General features: G+C 47.7%; 1 protein-coding gene across 2 annotated transcripts in view; it reads right to left on the reverse strand.

The window, feature by feature from the left end:
• The window catches only part of KLHL22 (kelch like family member 22), a 40,651-nt gene extending 38,161 nt beyond the window's left edge, over positions 1–2,490 (reverse strand). Inside the window, exon 1 of one of the 2 annotated variants that reach the window (XM_023241683.2) lies at positions 2,425–2,490. The gene's annotated coding sequence lies outside the window, so the exon portion shown is untranslated. Of the gene's footprint in view, positions 1–2,345 lie in introns of both variants that reach the window. The other variant, XM_023241684.2, reaches the window with a different exon arrangement.
• Between the last annotated feature and the right edge of the window lie 6,137 nt (positions 2,491–8,627).

An 8,627-nucleotide genomic window follows, 5' to 3' on the forward strand; every position in this document is an offset into this window, starting at 1 on the left:
GCTCACGGTCTGTCTCTGTCTCTCAATAATAAACAAATGGTAAAAAAAAATAATAATAAAAATAAAAATTACATTCTCAAACTTATTTTTAATATGTTCACATGATTCAAATTCAAAAGGCACAGAAAAGCATATTGTGAAACTTAAGTCTCCCTCCAACTTATGCCCCAACCAGATCCTCTCCTGGAAGAAAACTACTATTCTACCTTCCCTTCAGGGGGCATCTAGATTCGAAGGCAAATCTGTAAATCTACACCATTTTACCCTTTATTAACTTTTGCATATGAAAACTTAATATCCCTCCCACAGTCTATTGTATGGATAAAGCATATTTAACCAGTTCTTTTCAGAGAGACATCTGGGTTTCCTCCAATTGTCTGCTTTTGCAGTTACACACTGAAAATCCTTTAGATGTATGTGCCACGCATGTAGCAGTGATCTGAGGAAAATGTTCTAGATACAGAACTGTTGGATCATATTAATTTTAATGTATATTTGTCATTGTAAGGCATATGGCCAAATTGCCCTCTATAGAGGTTGTACTAACTTATTCTCCCACCAGCAAAGTATGAGAACCTGATTCCAACCACTGTCTTGCCCACCAATAGCATTTCTTTTCACTCTTTGTTGACTTAGATGAAAACAGCATATCAGGGGTGCCTGGGGTGGCTCTGTAGGTTAAGCACCCAACTTTGGCTCAGATGATCTAGCAGTTTGTGTGTTTGAGCCCCCAGTCAGGCTCTCTGCTGTCCTCTCTTCCCCTCTCTGCCCCTCCCCCACTTGTGTAAGCCCACAGGCGCTCTCACTCTCTCAAAAAAAAAACATTAAAAAAAGACAAAGAAAAACAGCATTCCACAAAGTAATTATACTTCAGTAATTGACAAAGCTTCAAAAAATAAAAAATTAGGTCAAATGCAACACTTCTTTTGGGATTCCTTTCCCATGTCATTCTTTATTTGAAATGTTCTTGGGCGCTCACTTGGTGTCACCTTCTTTCTCGATTCATTTTACAGAAGTTATTCTATCATGAAGCTCTTCCCTAGATTAAGTTCCCTCTGGCTCCATAGCATTTCTGATTCTACTCATCACAAGCAAGGCCCCTCCATTTTGTGTTGTTCAAAGTTTTTGAGGTGAGTAGGAAGGAAGCTTTATGTCCCAAATTGAAAGATGTAAAATGTTTTTTTATGAACTCATGGATGAGAGTCAAAAGCATTTTCAAAGAATTTTCAACTCAATACCATTCAAAAAAAATTTTTTTTTAACGCTTATTTATTTTTGAGAGAGAGAGAGCGCGCGCGGGCCCACCAGCATGCGCCCGCACACACGAGCAGGAAAGGGGCAGGGAGAGTAGGAGACACAATTGGAAGGAAAGAGGGTCCAGGCTCCAAGCTGTCAGCACAGAGCCCGACGCTGGGCTCGAACTCACAGAACTGTGAGATCATGACCTAAGCCCAAGTCGGATACTCAACCGACTGGGCCACCCAGGTACCCCAACTCAACACCACTGCGCAGGCACCCCTCAGGTCTCTGTAGAGCCCCAAAACAGCGTCTGCACTCAATGAACCCCAATCCTTAGCAGCATGAAGCAAGGTCTGCAATACAGGGAAAACGACAGTTGGGAAGAGGAGACGAGGGAGTGGGTACCAACTTCCAGAGTGTGGAGCTATCACAGAGGTGCCAACTGAGGTGCTCTCTGGCACGAGTCTTCCAGAAAGCTGAGTTGGGGCATCTTGGCGCGCCAAACCTACGGCCCAGGCCCGGCCCCACGGACGCCTAGCGCGAAAGGGACCCTGGGCATCAGGCGATGGCAACTCCGAGACTCCAGCCCACCCAGGCTTGGAAATAATTAGAACCCGCAGCCAACGCTTCGGGGCCCGAGATTTTGCAATGACAGCGCGATCTCCGGCTTTTCTTGGGAAACCTCGCCAGCCAGCGAGGTTGGACTCCCTCAGCTGCAACCCGCGGGCCCCCGACCCTGGGCCTGGGTGTGCCGCTGAGGAAACTGAGGCAGGCAGGCCGAGGTCCAAGGTCACACCAGGTGGCAGCAGCCCAGCCCCGCCCCGCCCGCCTGTTGCAGAACCCGCCCGCGCGCAGCGCGGAGGGTCGCGGCTAGGAAGGCCCGCCGCAGGTGACAGGCCTTCCCGAGAGCTAGAAGGCCGGCGGGTCCCGCCTACAAGCGGAGGCCTGGTACTTCTGCGAGCGCCAGCTCCCCACCCCGGGCGGCGCCCGGGGGTCCCGCCCGCCGCGCCCCCGCCACGTCAGGCCGAGGGCTAGCCTCAGGCCGCCACTCCCGCGCCTCCGGCCCGCGCCTGCCCCTGTGTCCCCGCGCCCCCCGAGCTGCTCACCCAGGCCCAGCGGCCGCCCGCCGCCTACCACCCGCGCTCTCTGCCGCCTGGCCCGCCCTACCCGCGCTTCGCAGCTCACCTGGTGCCGCCGCAAGCCGAGGCCGCACTCGCGGGAGGCGGGGGCGGGGCGGGCGGGCGGCCGCAGGGCGGGGCCTCAGCGAGTCACATGGGCGCGCTGCGCAGGCGCCGACAGGGTGCGCACGGGGACCAGGGGGCGCCTCACTAGGGGGCTGGGGGAAGGGCGCCCGGCCGGGGCAGGAGGAGGGGCGCCGCCCCAAGCAGCTCTTGTGCGGTTGCGGCTCCGGTCTTGGCTCAGTGGAGAAGGGCTACAGCTGCCCGGGTGAACGTGCGTCTCTGCATCTGGCTTAACTTAACTCTTTACACCTAGTGGGGCTGAATAAATGAATAAGTGAATAAATAGAGCAATGCCTTTTGGGGAGGGTCGCGCCCGTAAATCTATTTCCTCCTTTCTTCTCTCGTTTCATCTCTCCTTCGCTCTCACTTATTCATCCCTCACTCACTCATTCCTTCGATCCCTTCCCTCCTTTATTCCTTTTCTCCTCAATATCTCTCTCACTCATTCTCATTCATTCCATCTCTCACTCATTGCTTCCTTCCCTCCTGATCCCTTTAGGCCCCCTGTTGATCGCCTGCCCTCTGCTGGATCTTGGAGAGAAAAGATGAACACGGTCAGAGTGAACAGGTATTTTCCTGTTTACTAAGATTCTGGAGTAAGTCCAATTCCCATTCCAAAGACCCCAGCAGTCTGCCAGGAGGCTCTTGGCGTTCATTTTTCCACACTTCACCTGCAAGAGGATCTTGTCCTCCGAGGCTCGTTTGTAATTGCCCTGTCCAGAGGTTCCAGCCAGCAGAGCCTCCTGATAGATAAAGTTGGGGTGTTCCACACCGTTTTTGATGAGAGGTGTTATGAAGGGTGGTGGAGCTGTGGTGGAAGGATGTGGCTAGGGATGGCTCCTGGTTAAAAAGAAAGGTGTAGGGGAATGTCGAAGAGGAAGAGAGGCACTGTCCTGGCTGAGCCCACACAGCTGCCCAAGAGTCTAGACAAGGGTCAGGAGAGTAGGACCAGACTCCAGGACCAGAGGTTCCCAATAGGAGTGGACTTCTGGGAAGGCTTTCTGGAGGAGGTGACCCCCTAGCTACACAACAAATTAGAATTTAGGGGGAGTGGGAAAAGCATTCCAGAATGAGGAATGTCAGCAGAGGCACGAAGATGAGATCCAGAGGAATGAATGGTCCAGAGGCCACCAGGAGTTTCTGACCCTGAAGGTAAGACGAAAGCAGACACTACCTCTGGAGGTGCAGGTGGATGTAGCCGGGAGGGCAGCCTTCAGCTAGGGATGGCAGATGCCAAGATGGGTTGCAGACTCTGGACTACAGGATGGGAGGAGGCCAAGTATAAGGGCAGCAGTGAAGCTATAGCCTCAGATGGGCAGGGAGTGCAGACAGGTTGGCGCTGGCTGGAAACCCGGGAAGGACACAAGTTCTCCACTGCACATGAATGATGTGGGAGGAAGAGTGAGCCCAAGAGATGGTGCAGAACAATGAGGCTACCCACATCACAAGGACATTGGAGCAAGAGCAGGTTTGGGGGAAGACTAGGCTCACTTTGGCCCCAGGCAGGGTAAGGAAACTACACATGTCCAGCTAAGGACCTTTCAGCCTAGAGGTAAAGTCATGGACATCATGCACTTTAGCCAGAGGTGATACACCGAACTAGTACATGTGTGATGAAAGGAGAGTGAGTTGAAGACAGAGCATGAGGCACATTGATGTTCCAGGGGACACCCAGAAAGCAGGAACCCATAGAGGAGACAGGGGAAGAGTAATCTCAAAGGTCCACGTGTGAGGGTGGCCCCAGAGGGGACAGGAGGCAAAGCCCCTGGATCTGCTACGGGGAGGCCTTTGGTGTGTTTACAGGAGCCCTTCCCTTGGAGTGGCAGAAGCCAGCCTTCAGTGACTGAGGTGTGAAAGGAGGAGAGGACAGGGGACGGGGAAGACCGGAAGATGGCAGGGATGGGTCTGGCCTCCGACATGAGGACAGATGGGACCACAGCTTGAGAAGAGACTGAAGACGGCACCTTCAGGATGGAGGGAGGAGCTGGAGGGTAGAGAGAATGAGAATGAGTGAAGGGGAGCAGGCCAAGAGCAAAGTGGGATGCTGGCCAGGACTGAGAAGAGAGGACATTCCCAAGTCTTCTCAGAGCTAGAGCGACCATCATCTCAAAATGTACTCAGATCAGGGACTCCTGGATGGCTCAGTTGCTTAAGTGTCCAACTCTTAATTTTGGCTCAGGTCATGATCTTGTGGTTCATGAGTTCGAGCCCCACATCGGGTACTCCACTGACAGTATGGAGCCTGCTTGGGATTCTTTCTCTCTCCCTCTCTCTGCCCCTTCCGCACTCTCTCTCTCTCTCTGTGTCAAAATAAATAAATAAAACTTAAAAGTTAAAAACAAAAAGATATTAGGAATTTCCAGTTAAGTGGAAATGGACATGAATGGAGAATACTCAAAAGAGGATAAACAAATCATTTAATGCCTGAGAGAATCATCAACATCAGTGAAAGAAGAAACAAAAACACAAATGATACAATAAATATATCAGTGAATGTTTTTTGCAACATATATAACAGACAAAAGATTATTATCCAGAATAAATAAGGAACTTCTAAAAATTGAGAATGAGAAAGTCAACCAGCCAGAAAAATAGTAAAAGATATTTACTAGAAACTCACAGAAAAAGAAGTCCCAGTGGCTATAAACAAAGGAAGTCAAGTTCAATTTCATTAATAATCAGGAAGTGCAAACAATACACCACGTTTTCACACATTGTTAATGAAAAAATTAATCTGACAGTTGTTAAAACAGTAAGGGAGACTATTCAGGAAGGCTATTGTAATAGGGGTATGTCAATAGGGAAAGAGATCAGGCTCCACCCTGAATACAGCAAAGAGAGCTGGGGATTTATAGCCAAAGAGCAGACTGAGAGGATCAGTAGATGTAAGAGTACTAAAATCAGACATCAAGATAGGGAGATTCTTGCTAAACTGGCCCACCAGGGTTATCAGAGCTGGGGGATGAAGAACTTGACTAGATATCAAAGGTGGGGGATGCTCCCTAAACTGACTTAGTAGAATTCTTTGCTAAGGCTGAGCTAGGTAGGCCAAGGGGGCCAAGGCTGAGGCCTGGTTGAGAAGAGGGCTCAAAGAAGCCTGACTAAAGTTCGGTCAAGGAGAGTCTCTTTCTCAACATCAGCAAGGCAAATATAAAATAGGATGAGATCCAGTGTTGGTTGGTGTGGGTAAGAATATATACATTGCTGATAAGCATGTAAATCAGAATGACAAGTTTGGAGCACACGGTGTTTTTAAAATATATCTGCAAATTCTTTGACTCTCCTCCCTTCAAAAAGTAAAGCCTAATCTTCCTCTCCTTGAATATGGGCGGTACTTAGTGACTGCCTTCCAAGGAATGGAATGAGGCAGAAGAAAAAGCCTGTGGTTTTCAAGGCCAGGTCATATAAGGTTTTGCAGCTTCTGTCTTGTTGAGTCTGCAGCAAGTGAGCCACCATGTCCTGAAGTCACTCAAGCAGCCCTAAGAAGAGGCCTCCACAGAACGAACACCTCTGTCAAAGCCAGCCACTAGCTTGCTGGCCATGAGTGAACTGTATTGGAGGTCGATCCTCCAGCCTCTCTGCCAGACTATAGTCTTCTGAAGTCCCGCATCTACCTGGAACTTCAAGGGGGACTGAGCCAGGACCTGGCTAACCTTCCCCAGAATTCCTGACCCCTAAAAACTGTGAAAAATAGGAGGGGGACCTGGGTGGCTCAGTCAGTTAAGCGTTTGACTTCAGCTCAGGTCATGATCTCACGGTTTGTGAGTTCGAGCCCTGTGTTGGGCTCTATACTGAGAGCTTAGAGCCTGGATCCTGCTTTGGATTCTGAATCTCCCTCTCTCTCTGCCCCTCCCCCACTCACTTGCGCTCCATCTCTCTCTCTCAAAAATAAATAAATGTTAAAAAAAAACAAACAAACTGTGGGGGCGCCTGGGTGGCGCAGTCGGTTAAGCGTCCGACTTCAGCCAGGTCACGATCTCGCGGTCCGTGAGTTCGAGCCCCGCGTCAGGTTCTGGGCTGATGGCTCAGAGCCTGGAGCCTGTGTCCCATTCTGTGTCTCCCTCTCTCTCTGCCCCTCCCCCGTTCATGCTCTGTCTCTCTCTGTCCCAAAAATAAATAAATGTTAAAAAAAAAATTAAAAAAAAAAAAAACTGTGAAGGGCGCCTGGGTGGCTCAATTAGTTGAGTGTCCAACTTCAGCTCAGGTCATGAACTCGTGGTTTGTGAGTTCGAGCCCCACATGGGGCTCTGTGCTGACAGCTCAGAGCCTGGAGCCTGCTTCGAATTCTGTGTCTCCCTCTTTCTCTGCCCCTCCCCTGCTCATGCTCTGTCTCTGTCTCTCAAAAATAAATAAATGTTAAAATTTTTTTTAAAAAACCTGTGAAAGATAGTAAATGTTTGTCACTGCTGTCATAAGCTGCTTGGCTGTGTAATTTTTTATGCAGTAGCATTAGATAACTAATACCCTAAAACAATTGGCAGCAGCTATTACCATTTAAATAAAATGTAAAGTGGCTCTCTTCAACCAATGATTCCACTTCTGGGTGTCTGTATTGGAGAAATATCCCCAGAAGGATGTAAGACAGCATGGCAGAGGATGTTTTCAATTGTGAAAAAGCAGAATCAAAGTGAATGTCCATCAATAAACTATGGTGCATTGGCACTGTGGAATGACCTATAGCAGGCGATCTAGAGGTGGTGATGTAGCAATAACTTTCAGTAAGTGACAAGGACAAATTGTGAAAAGATTCATATCCTAACATTTGTGCAGAAAACAACAAGAGCTTTGAGGATTAAAGCCATCCTAAACTTTAGCTCCTTGTCTCCATCAAGATGACTTCTTATTATGCCACACTGGGTGAACAGGACTTTATCCAGAAGGATGAGGTTGCAAATAACTGTATTGTTTCTTTCAGGAACTTCCTGAGAATCTATTTATCTGAACAATAGGCTATTCAACTAGCCCTAGCCACCATCAGAAGGAATAGTCCCATGTCAGTACAGCAGATAGCTCAATGCGTAGCAGATAGCTCAAGACAGGGTGCCTTCAAGACTTTTTACTCCTCAGGGCTGTTTCCAAACCCTCCTCTAGCTGTGCCCATCACCCCCAAACTATTATATATCAGGAGTTCTGCCCAATTCTACTCTGGCTCCAACACTAAAAGACCTGCCCCCACCAAGCCTTATAAATTCAGTTGACCTTGAAACAACTTGGATTGGAACTGCACAGGTCCACTTACACATGGACTTTTTACAGTAGAGTACTGTAAATGTACTTTCCTTTATGATTTTCTTTTTAATAAATACATAAATAAATAAATAAATAAATAAATAAATAAATAATGTATTTATTTAAGTAGACTCCATGTCCAACGTGGGGCTTGAACTCACGACACATGCTCTACTAACTGAGGCAGCCAGGTGCCCCCTCTTACAATTTTCTTAATAATAGTTTCTTTTCTCTAGTCTACTTTGTTGTAAGAATACAGCATATAATAAGTATATAAAATAGGTGTTAACTGGCCATGTTATCAGTAAGAGTCCCAGTCAATAGTAGGCTATTAGTAGTTAAGTTTGGAGGACTTAGAAACGATTTGCAGATTTTCAGCTTTGCAGGAGTTGGCAACACTAACCGCTGAGTAGCTCAAGGGTCCGCTGTGTAAACATCCTGCCTTTGACCTCTTCCACCCACACAATTCCATTCTCTCACACACACAATTAACAATAATTTCTTAATATCACCAAGTAGTCAAGGGATCGCATTTCCCTATTATCCTATACACATTCTTCTTTGTTGCTTTTTGAAGTTTATTTGAATCAAGATCTAAACGAGGATCTCATACTCATAGTTCATATAGTTGGGATACCTCGAAAGTCTCCTTTAATCTTTGAGTTCCCTTTCATGTTGTATTTTTCTTCTTGTTGAAGAAACCAGGTCCTTTGATCTGTAGTTTCACCCAGACTGAATTTTGTAGTCTACAATGTGACAACCGCTGGTGGGCATGCAAAGTGCTTTCTTCTTGGAAAAAAGTAGAAAAGTGTAAAAATTATGTGATAGGCACTTAAGGAAAATTCATGCTTCAAGGGGTACTGTGCATTGTGTAGAATACACCCTTCTCATCTATCGGATTCTAGTCTTTCCTTACCC

The sequence above is a fragment of the Felis catus genome, chromosome D3 (assembly GCF_018350175.1).
Source record: "Felis catus isolate Fca126 chromosome D3, F.catus_Fca126_mat1.0, whole genome shotgun sequence".
Lineage (NCBI taxonomy): Eukaryota > Metazoa > Chordata > Mammalia > Carnivora > Felidae > Felis > Felis catus.